This window comes from Oncorhynchus mykiss, chromosome 6 (assembly GCF_057628025.1).
Source record: "Oncorhynchus mykiss isolate SJ-2025 chromosome 6, ASM5762802v1, whole genome shotgun sequence".
NCBI classification, from domain to species: Eukaryota; Metazoa; Chordata; class Actinopteri; order Salmoniformes; family Salmonidae; genus Oncorhynchus; species Oncorhynchus mykiss.
Genome location: NC_143027.1, coordinates 52,999,450 through 53,012,135, shown reverse-complemented (window position 1 = coordinate 53,012,135; position 12,686 = coordinate 52,999,450).

Below are 12,686 nucleotides of genomic sequence, written 5' to 3'. Positions count from 1 at the left end.
CTGCCTCTCAATTCCCCAGACAGTCAACCCGACAACACGCCCCTCAGGGAGAATCCCCTCGGGGTCAGTGGAGGCTACTGAAGAACTGAAGAGACGAGACAAAGCATCAGGCTTGGTGTTCTTAGAGCCCGGACGATAAGAAATCACGAACTCGAAACGAGCGAAAAACAGCGCCCAACGCGCCTGACGCGCATTAAGTCGTTTGGCAGAACGGATGTACTCAAGGTTCCTATGGTCAGTCCAAACGACAAAAGGAACGGTCGCCCCCTCCAACCACTGTCGCCATTCGCCTAGGGCTAACCGGATGGCGAGCAGTTCGCGGTTACCCACATCATAGTTACGTTCCGACGGCGACAGGCGATGAGAAAAATACGCGCATGGGTGGACCTTGTCGTCAGAGAGGGAGCGCTGAGAAAGAATGGCTCCCACGCCCACCTCTGACGCGTCTACCTCGACAACGAACTGTCTAGAGACGTCAGGTGTAACAAGGATAGGAGCGGATGTAAAACGATTCTTGAGGAGATCAAAAGCTCCCTGGGCGGAAACGGACCACTTAAAGTACGTCTTGACAGAAGTAAGGGCTGTGAGAGGAGCTGCCACCTGACCGAAATTACGGATGAAACGACGATAGAAGTTCGCGAAGCCGAGAAAGCGCTGCAGCTCGACGCGTGACTTAGGGACGGGCCAATCAATGACAGCTTGGACCTTAGCGGGATCCATCTTAATGCCTTCAGCGGAAATAACAGAACCGAGAAATGTGACGGAGGAGGCATGAAAAGTGCACTTCTCAGCCTTCACAAAAAGACAATTCTCTAAAAGGCGCTGGAGGACACGTCGAACGTGCTGAACATGAATCTGGAGTGACGGTGAAAAAATCAGGATATCGTCAAGGTAAACGAAAACAAAGATGTTCAGCATGTCTCTCAGGACATCATTGACTAATGCCTGAAAGACAGCTGGAGCGTTAGCGAGGCCGAAAGGAAGAACCCGGTATTCAAAGTGCCCTAACGGAGTGTTAAACGCCGTCTTCCACTCGTCCCCCTCCCTGATGCGCACGAGATGGTAAGCGTTACGAAGGTCCAACTTAGTAAAAAACCTGGCTCCCTGCAGGATCTCGAAGGCTGAAGACATAAGAGGAAGCAGATAACGATTCTTCACTGTTATGTCATTCAGCCCTCGATAATCTATGCAGGGGCGCAGAGACCCGTCCTTCTTCTTGACAAAAAAAAACCCCGCTCCGGCGGGAGAGGAGGAGGGGACTATGGTACCGGCGTCAAGAGCTACAGACAAATAATCTTCGAGAGCCTTACGTTCGGGAGCCGACAGAGAGTATAGTCTACCCCGGGGGGGGGGGTGGTTCCCGGAAGGAGATCAATACTACAATCATACGACCGGTGTGGAGGAAGAGAGGTGGCCCTGGACCGACTGAACACCGTGCGCAGATCGTGATATTCCTCCGGCACCCCTGTCAAATCACCAGGCTCCTCCTGTGAAGAAGAGACAGAGGAAACAGGAGGGATAGCAGACATTAAACATTTCACATGACAAGAGACGTTCCAGGAGAGGATAGAATTACTAGACCAATTAATGGAAGGATTATGACAAACTAGCCAGGGATGGCCCAAAACAACAGGTGTAAAAGGTGAACGAAAAATTAAAAAAGAAATGGTTTCACTATGATTACCAGAAACAGTGAGGGTTAAAGGTAGCGTCTCACGCTGAATCCTGGGGAGAGGACTACCATCCAGGGCGAACAAGGCCGTGGGCTCCTTTAACTGTCTGAGAGGAATGTCATGTTCCCGAGCCCAGGTCTCGTCCATAAAACAGCCCTCCGCCCCAGAGTCTATTAAGGCACTGCAGGAAGCTGACGAACCGGTCCAGCGTAGATGGACCGACAAGGTAGTGCAGGATCTTGAAGGAGAGACAGGAGTAGTAGCGCTCACCAGTAGCCCTCCGCTTACTGACGAGCTCTGGCCTTTTACTGGACATGAAGTGACAAAATGACCAGCGGAACCGCAATAGAGACAGAGGCGGTTGGTGATTCTCCGTTCCCTCTCCTTAGTCGAGATGCGGATACCTCCCAGCTGCATGGGCTCAGCACCCGAGCCGGCAGAGGAAGATGGTAGTGATGCGGAGAGGGGGGCGACGGAGAGCGCGAGCTCCTTTCCACGAGCTCGGTGACGAAGATCAACCCGTCGCTCAATGCGAATAGCGAGTTCAATCAAGGAATCCACGCTGGAAGGAACCTCCCGGGAGAGAATCTCATCCTTTACCTCTGCGCGGAGACCCTCCAGAAGACGAGCGAGCAAGGCCGGCTCGTTCCAGCCACTGGAGACAGCAAGAGTGCGAAACTCAATAGAGTAGTCTGTTATGGATCGATTGCCTTGACATAGGGAAGACAGGGCCCTGGAAGCCTCCTCCCCAAAAACAGATCGATCAAAAACCCGTATCATCTCCTCCTTAAAGTCCTGATACTGGTTAGTACACTCAGCCCTTGCCTCCCAGATTGCCGTGCCCCACTCACGAGCCCGTCCAATAAGGAGAGATATGACGTAGGCGACACGAGCAGTGCTCCTGGAGTAAGTGTTGGGCTGGAGAGAAAACACAATATCACACTGGGTGAGGAACGAGCGGCATTCAGTGGGCTCCCCAGAGTAACACGGCGGGTTATTGATTCTGGGCTCCGGAGATTCGAAAGCCCTGGAAGTGGCCGGTGGATCGAGGCGGAGATGGTGAACCTGTTCTGTGAGGTTGGAGACTTGGGTGGCCAGGGTCTCAACGGCATGTCGAGCAGCAGACACTTCCTGCTCGTGTCTGCCTAGCATCGCTCCCTGGATCCCGACGGCTGAGTGGAGAGGATCCGAAGTCGCTGGGTCCATTCTTGGTCGGATTCTTCTGTTACGGTGCGTGAATGAGGACCCAAAAGCGAATTAACTTAAACAGAGCTTCTTTAATTACCAAACATAGGTAGGCTCAGACGGACCGGCAGATTCCGACAGGACAAGACAAGGTTACAGCAAACATGACGACAGTCTGGTTCAGGCATGAAACACAACAAACAAGAATCCGACAAGGACAGGAACAAAAACAGAGAGAGATATAGGGGACTAATCAGAGGGAAAAGGGGAACAGGTGGGAGAAGGGGTGACGAGGTAGTCAAGAGGAGACAAGGAACAGCTGGGGGAAAGCGGGGGAGAAAAGGTAACCTAATACGACCAGCAGAGGGAGACAGGGTGAAAGGAAAGGACAGAGACAAGACACAACATGACAGTACATGACAGTAATGGAGTTAATCTAGCGGAACCCCAGTCCTAGACAGGTTGTATAAAAATAAAATAAAAACAGATGGGATGGCAATTGTTGTAGAATGCTGTGGTAGCCATGCTGGTTAAGTGTGCCTTAAATTCTAAATAAATCACTGACAGTGTCACCAGCAAAGCACCCTCATACCTGCTCCTCCATGCTTCACGGTGGGAACTACACATGCGGAGATCATCATCTCATATTTGGACTCATCAGACCAAAGGACAGATTTACCCCAGTCTAATGTCCATTGCTCGTGTTTCTTGGCCCAAGCAAGTCTATTCTTATTGGTATCCTTTAGTTGTGGTTTCTATGCAGCAATTCGACCATAAAGGCCTGATTCACGCAGTCTCCTCGGAACAGTTGACAGACCAGAAGATTTTCCGAAAAATTTCTCCTCACAAAAACTTCTGTAGCTTCGACTGGTTTGGCCTACCACAATAGGGGAGATTCTCACAAACAGATGTGTCTGTTACTTGAACTCTTTGAAGCACTTATTTTGGCTGAAATTTCTGAAGCTGGTAACTCTAATGAACTTATCCTCTGCAGCAGAGGTAACTCCTGTGGCGGTCCTCATGAGAGCCAGTTTCATCATCGCGTTTGATGGTTTTTACGACTGCACTTGAAGAAGCTTTAACCTTTAGCGTCTAGCCATCCTGGATCCGGGATCGTGAATACAGCCTCAAGCTCATTACCATAACGCAACGTTAACTATTCATGAATATCGCAAATGAAATGAAATAAATATGCTAGCTCTCAAGCTTAGCCTTTTGTTAACAACACTGTCATCTCAGATTTTCAAAATGTGCTTCTCAACCATAGGAAAACAATCATTTGTGTAACAGTAGCTAGCTAGCGTAGCATTTAGCGTTAGCATTCAGCAGGCAACATTTTCACAAAAAACAGAAAAGCATTCAAATAAAATCATTTACCTTGAAGAACTTCAGATGTTTTCAATGAGGAGACTCAGTTAGATAGCAAATGTTCAGTTTTTCCTGAAAGATTATTTGTTTAGGAGAAATCGCTCCGTTTGGTGCGTCCCGTTTGGCTACCAAAAAAACCCGAAAATCCAGTCATCAAAACGCCAAACTTTTTTCCAAATTAACTCCATAATATCGACTGAAACATGGCAAACGTTGTTTAGAACCAATCCTCAAGGTGTTTTTCACATATCTCTTCGATGATATATCGTTCGTGGAAGTGTGCTTTCTGTCCTGAATCCCAGGAGAAAATGCCCGCAACTGAAGATTACGCACCAATTTAGACAAAGGACACCGGGCGGACCCCTGGAAAATGTAGTCTCTTATGGCCAATCTTCCAATGATATGCCACAAATACGTCACAATGCTGCAGACATCTTGAAGAAACGACAGAAAGCGCAAGCTCGTTCCTGGTGCATTCACAGCCATATAAGGAGACATTGGAAAACAGAGCTTCAGAAATTGTGCTAATTTCCTGTTTGAAGTTTCATCTTGGGTTCGCCTGTAGCATGAGTTCTGTGGCACTCACAGATAATATCTTTGCAGTTTTGGAAACGTTAGACTATTTTCTTTCCAAAGCTGTCAATTATATGCATAGTCGAGCATCTTTTCGTGACAAAATATTGCGCTTAAAAACGGGCACGTTTTTTATCCAATAATGAAATAGCGCCCCCATAGATTCAACAGGTTAAAAGTTCTTGATATTTTCCAGATTGACTGACCTTCATGACTTAAAGTAATGATGGGCTGTCGTTTCTCTTTGCTTATTTGAGCTGTTCTTGACATACTATGGACTTAGTATTTTACCAAACAGGGCTATCTGTATACCACCCATACCTTGTCACAACACAACTGATTGGCTCATCCGCAAATTAACTTTTAACAAAGCACACATGTTAATTTAAATTCATTCAAGGTGACTACCCCATGAAGCTGGTTGAGAGAATGCCAAGAGTGTGCAAAGCTGTCATCAAGGCAAAGGGTGGCTACTTTGAAGAATCAAAAATATAAAATGTATTTTGATTTGTTTAACATCTTTTGGTGATTCCATATGTGTTATTTTCATAGTGTTGATGTCTTCACTATTATTCTACAATGTAGAAAATAGTTTTAAAAAAAAAAGAAAAAAAAAAGCCTTGAATGAGTAGGTGTGTCCAAACTTTTGACTGGTAGTATATATTAAAATACAAAAGCATAGTCATGGTAAGCTCAAATAAAATATCACAAGTCACCCAGAGGAACAGTTAAATTCCTCCACAAATGAGTCCCTAATTAATAATTTAAATGATCCGAATGTCACCAGAACATCAAGATGAAATGTTATTTGAATTTTGTTCCAGAAATACAGTGCATTAAAACTAAAAGCAGATTTACCTAGCTTGGTGGAGACCCTAGGAACCTCAAGAGTTAACCAACCCTGTGAACAAGTTAGGCAACTCAGGTGTCTATACTTCAACAGCAAAGTTAGATAAGACAGACATTTATGAATTAGGGCCTTGTAAACAAAATGGGAGTAATGTAGAGATCTACGGGTCTATAGCAATGTCTAGCCAACCTTTTAAAACAGGATGTAGTGATGAGTATCAAAACTGTAACCTGAAACAAAATGAAGGGCACTATGAATAGATGGCATATGAGGTGTGCTGCTAAAGTTCTGGTTCAGCTGTCAGGGGCTTATACAAACACACACTCAATAATTAGCATTTGATAAAGCTCTCTGATCGCTAAGGGATTTGTATTGATTGAGTTGGTGTGTTTTTCCCAAACACAAAGTTATAATGTCCAGAACAAATATAATTTCTCAAATACCAATCTAGTGGATTCTCTTCCCCACTGATTACATTTCAGAAATGAAAATAGACAGATGCGCCCTGCCCTGGAGTTCACTGTAATTGCATTTGATCCTCTCTCTCGCTTGCTCATTCGCTAGCTAGCACATAACGTTCCTTAGAGCTTGGTGAGAGCGTGGTTGTCCTATGGTTATTTTGCATACAACCTTCCCAATTTCTGGGAATGGTGCAGGATAGTTAGCTTTGTAACATTCTCCGCACATTTAAGGAACTATTCACTAAAGAATGTTTACTAAAAGTTCAAACATGTTTACATTTAATAACAATTTTGGTCATGTTCTAGAAACACTCTCCAACTGTGTTGACACTGAAAATGTTATCAAATAGTTGAGACCACGTTAAGAAGCAATGTTCTTCTGTAGGAATTGTAATACTTCAGCATAACATTTCTTACATGTTTACTCATGATTCATGTCAAGTTCTCAAATTGCTCCAAGAATATTAAAGCTGCAATCTGCAGGTTGTGTGCAACCACCGTATGCCGCCCCACTTCTTGTGTAGTGTTTTCACTTTGAACGAAAACAAGTGGGTTGAGCCCAGAGCCGCCTTGGGCTGGCCTTCTGGTCTCGGTGTGTCTTTGAGCTAATCCCGCATACTCGAATGACTCTGCTGCCCTGGAGAAGTACAGGAAGTGAAGTGAAACACACTTGCAACCTAAATTTACAGGCGCCAAAAACAAAAAGAGCATACAGACGAAGCCAACAAGCATCATTCTTGGATCTGAATCAACTCGACCCCAAAAGTGAAAAAGACTGCTCATGATCAATCCATAAACCGGATAAACATTGGAATTCATTTTGAAAGTTAGAAGAGTGACCGTTTTCATGGGCTGGTAATACTAGTTTAGGCTGGACAATAGAACGAGTCAAAATTCACCCAAGGCTGAAAATGTAAAAATAACTTTGGCTAAACTGGAACACTAGCGCGAGCCCATAGCAAATGAATGAAATAGAACTTTCGCATAGCCTGTTTTGACTGGAGTGACGCTTAGAATTCCATTTCGCCTAAATGGCACCAAAAAAGGTATCGCTTTTTATTTTACCACTAGAATCTGTTTTAGGACGAAACTGAAAAATAACAACCCGTGTAGAAAGTAAACATCCGCACCTCAATGGTGCCAAGTGTGCATATGTCTGCATAACGAGGAAGTAGGGGAATGGCAACTTCTGACTATTTCTGGTCTAGCGTTTTATGACAACGAGATACACTGCCCAGCCTTACATGATTCGAAAGAGGAGATTCTCATGATTAACATGGTGTCCGAATTGAACAAATCAAAATATACACATTGCAAGATATTTGGCGAAATATACCAGCATGCTTCTCCATAGGAAAACAATGGGGGGAGCTTTGCATTCTAAGGGCAAAAAGTATTTCAGGGCTAGCGTTTGATGACAGCGAGATACACTGCCCAGCCTTACATAATTCGAAAGAGGAGATTCTCACCATGTTCCATATTAAAAATTCTCACCAGATTCTCACCAATTAAAAAAAATCTAAATATACACATTGCGAGATATTTGGCAAAATAGATAGACATACCTATATTTCCCTATAGTAAACAATGGACGACCTCAGAGTTCCATTAGTCATTTTTTGTTGTTTACATTTTAACTATAAACAACGTGAGCAGGTCTCCATTGCCAACTATAGCGAAGCTGCCCATTGTGACATAGTACAACAAAATGGGATTAGAACGTTCGGAAGGCGAGTTGGTGCCACATTGGTCAATAGAACTAATAGGAGCTGGCAGTGTGAAAATGACCTAAAATAAGGCCTGTTTTTTTCATGATTACTTCAAAACTATGACAGGCAGCTGGGATATATGGTAATATTATGAAACTGGGCTCCACCGCGGATGCAATTAACTACGTTTTATTTAAAAAAAGCATTGTTAAAAATGTCATGTGTCCACCCTAACTAGGTATGTTTTGGGTTGCGTTTTTAGCCTGCTAGCTAAGTTAGCTGCTAACCTTAGTGTGTTCAGTGTTCAAGCTAGCTAACAAGGCTACTTCGCTAGCTAACATCTTCTGCATTGACTGTTTTGTACCCAATGGAATCTAACAGCATTATGTAGCTAAATTGCATAAACCTCACAAGATGCCCAATCCCTTTATTTCAACCAGCTAACGTTAGCTAGCTAAAGCTAGATATGCAGATTGTTGACATGATAGTGTGTTTCATTTGCAGATTATAATACTAGCTAGCTAGGTGGTCGACAACATTTCACCCCGCTATACAATTTGGTACAGTAACATCACACAAACATGAATTTGTCAGGGAGATACTGGAGGAGACAGTCTGATTTCGAGGGAACCTGAGGCTGTACAAGTTGTGATTGTGCAAGCCCCAACACTGAAAGATAGGTAAGAAATGCTATATGCATTTTCTGTTATGTTTTGTGATTCTATAATTATTTTGTTGGTAGTCGACCAAAATAGTTAGCCATGTTTGCCTGTTCAGCACATTGCCTGCCCATAGACCGCATTGATTCCTACATAGTGTGAACGACCCACCAGAAAGACTGAATGAATAACTAGCGTGGTCAGTCAAGTAACAATGGCTTATGAGATATTGGTGGACTATGAAGCATAAAGTCATAGTAGGATGGTAACATTAGCATGACACGTTACACTAATTACAGCACAACACCACATCCAGTTGTGACACTGACTTATTTGGTGGTAATGTTTTCCTAGTATTGATTCTAACTCAATGTAATTGTATATTAATTCATCACGTTTCATCAGGGAAGGGTAAAATACTTGTAGCGAGCATAATGTCTGCCATTCTGTATGAACAAAAGTTTCATACCAATGTTCCTGGAGACACTATTGCTTGGTGGGTAGTGGGAGACAAGACTGGTGGGTCATTCAAGACTTGGGGGTTGTTGGCACTGTGTGGGAAAACATAAAACACATTTTTACTTCAATAGTAGCAATGTCATGTTCCTGTATACTGTGTCCTGTGCATATGCCAAATAAACATTGATTTGGATAACTCAATATGGATGAAATATGAGTAAATTAGACTGAGAACATACTCACCATTTATGAATTTAACCATCAATGAATTGATGATTAGTAACATACAAGCCATGGTCTCACCTGAGAGAGAGGAGGTAGGTAATATTCTAACTCAATGTTATTGTATTTTCATTTTTCAAGTATACTCAAAATACTTGTAAACGAGCGTAACATCTGCCATTCTGTATGAACAAACATTTCCTACCAAGCCCTTAGCACTGATGTTCCTGGAGATGTTGTTGCTTGGTTGTTCATGGGACATGAAGGATGGGGGTTGTTTGTATTGTGGGAAAACATAAAACATATTGTTACTTCAATAGTACACAGTACTTTGCAATGTCATGTGACCCACCACCTGGATTCGGTCCTATGCAGTAAAATTTTAAATTGTGTTTTGTTAGACTGGTATATCATAGACTGCAGTTGAGGAAAATGAGAAAGTTATTCTGCTTTAAAAGTTGATAAACTTGTAACCCCACTTTTGAGAAAGTGGTGAATGTAGTGGTAAAAAGTAGTAGTACATTTTTACTTTATCTAGTCCTTGGCTATTGTAACCTCTTTGCAATAACGAATTGAGACCAAAAGCTCAAGAAAAGTTTCAAGTGTTTATTACCAAGGATGCTGTCAGCTGAGTGCGTCCATTTAGAAAGTTCACAACACATCTTATTCTCTTCCCTCCTTTTAGTCACCTCCCCAGCTATACATTTTATGACCCCAATGAGTTTCCCATATCTCCCCTCTGGAATGTCCATGGTCCTCTTGTCCTGGGCCTGACCCTGCTCCTAGGCAATTTCCTCATCTGATTAGGTCAACCTTTCCAAATTTGTCAACCTTTCCAAATTACACACAGTTTCATGGCCTAAACTCCATTAATACTCTCAGTAATAATTCACTAAACAGAATACAAACAAACTACAGTTTAACTTGAAACATGTTACATTTTAACATAATCCACCAGTCACCCCTATTAAACCATAAACACTTCTTATTGTTTAATATCAGTAAACAATCATTTCAACTGCCTGCTGTACACTTTCTTCATCTTAAGGTTTTTCTCCAGACCTTGGAGTGTGATAGAGAAAATAGAAAATACTAGAAAACACAAAACAAATACAAAAAACACGAATGACTTAATCCTATATTCTACTTTCTCAAAAGCTTCGATGTAGATACATTTATAAACTAAATCTCTGAACACAGCTTGAGGAACCCGACTGACACGATCTCCTGCTACCCCTGAACCCTATGCCCACTGATATACTTTTCTGCTTAGGTCCACAACAAGTAGGGCTCTAAATATCCCCATTATGCTTTTCCTCAGTCTTTCATCAAAGGCTACAGGATCACAAGAGATGTTTTTCAGCCAAGTCCTCCTCACTGCGTTCACCTCCTAAAGCTACCCTAAAGACACGATCTGTAGCCTGAATCAATTTCACCACCTCTTGTGGCAGATCCACACTATAGATGTGTTTCAACAACAACGCTTTTACTATATGGAATCCTAACAATGCCATCAGAGCTGCCCCTGTAACTGCCAACAATGCCCATGCTGCATACTACAAAATACACCTTATTTGATCAATAGTCCAATCTCATGCTGTTCCTACAGCACCTCCCACAACCTTAAAAGTCTCTCGTTATTACCCACAAGGTAACAGCAGTAACTATTGTTACCGCTTTAACAAGGTCACTGTCACGACTGTAACGGCTTTACCATTAGATCTATGATTGAGTTTGTGAGATAATCTTTCACGTTTTCCTGGCCAGCTTATCTATTGCCTTCTAATGTTGTGCTACAGTAGGGACTGGTGGGTAATAATTACCATTACTCAGATCTGGAGCACATCTCTCATCCTGTGGCATACACCCCCCCCCCCCTGTGAAAACCATGTGTGTGAAATAGGTTTTAGTGCATAAAGGTTGTTTTTCCACAAACCCTCTACAAATTCCTGTTACGGTGGCTTGGTCCCAGTTCTCTGGGAGGTATGTCAATTGATGATCATCTGCCCTTTGATATGGAAGAGAGAGCAGTGGGGTTGAGAGAGTGTCCAGTTCTACATATCTCTGGGTCACATGCTTGCTGATTGTCACCTGCAACAGATGGGCTGCCACCACAAAAACGATGAAAATAAAACCTAACATAACTCAAACGGAAAGCATTTGCATTTCTGCGCAGTCTTTTTCTCTGGGAATATAGCTTCTTGAATACATGGGTTTGTGGCAACCCTCTCAATTGGTGTTCCCTCATCAGTAAAACCTTCTCCATATGCTATTGAAGTCTGAAATTATAAGACTATTTCAGCAATGGTTATGATCACCCTCCTAGAGTCCTCCATGTTGAGCTTATCCTCATAGTAGTCCTTTCATTCTGCACAGACCACTGTCTTTCCCACACTGCACACTATTCCCTGTATATCTCTACACAGTGGAGTGGTACTATTCTCTAATGAGTCTATCACCGATTTTCTTACTTTTTTTGGTTATTTCACCTTTTTTTGTCCCCAATTACGTGGTATCCAATTGGTAGTAGTTACAGTCTTGTCTCATCGCTGCAACTCACGTACAGACTCGGGAGAGGTGAAGATCGAGAACAATGCGTCCTCCGAAACACAACCCAACCAAGCTGCACTGCTTTGTGACACAATGCACATCCAACCCGGAAACACCGTACACCTGGCGACCTGGTCAGCGTGCACTGCGCCCGGCCCGACACAGGAGTCGCTAGTGTGCGATGAGACAAGGAAATCCCTGCCGACCAAACCCTCCCCAACCCGGACGACGCTGGGCCAATTGTGCGCCGCCCCATGGGCCTCCCGGTCGCGGCCGGCTGCGACAGAGCCTGGGCTCGAACCCAGAATCTCTGGTGGCACAGCCTTAGGCCTCCCAGGTGGCGCAGTGGTCTATCACCCATTTTCTTAATTTATAGGTGAGGCATCCCTCTGCCTCTGTCACATTTATTCCTCTATTTCTTGTCCCAGTAAAGACTATGGAAAATGTTATTGGATTTTCTCTCCTTGGAATGGTCGTGATTATAGCAGCCGCCACAAACACTACCTAAACTAAACATGGCCCTATGCCACACATTATGGCCCTTTTACAGTGTGATCTACACTCCTGCTTATTTTCCATCATCTCCTCTATCAAAATCTGCACTAGCCTCTCCATCTTGCTCGGCCTTTCCCAAGTCAGTAGGTGTTGGTGCAGCTTTCACCTGGGACAAGTGGATCCAGGCCTTCCTTTCCAACACCTTCACTGCTGTGTCAGACACTAGTAGGAGAGTGTGGGGTCCGGTCCACCTGGGCTAAAAGTTACCCGGTTGATGGACCTTCAAGTACACATCGTCTCCCGGCTGGGGTGAGTGTGCTTTCCAATGCCGAGGGAGTTTACTGTGGACCTTTTTCACCTGGGAAGATACAAGTGTAAGTTCTTTACAATAGTTTAGAAGTTTGTCTCCCATCACTTGAAGATCACTTAGCTCAAACTGAGATATTGGCACCCCTGGTACCCTCATGGGTCTATTCATGGCT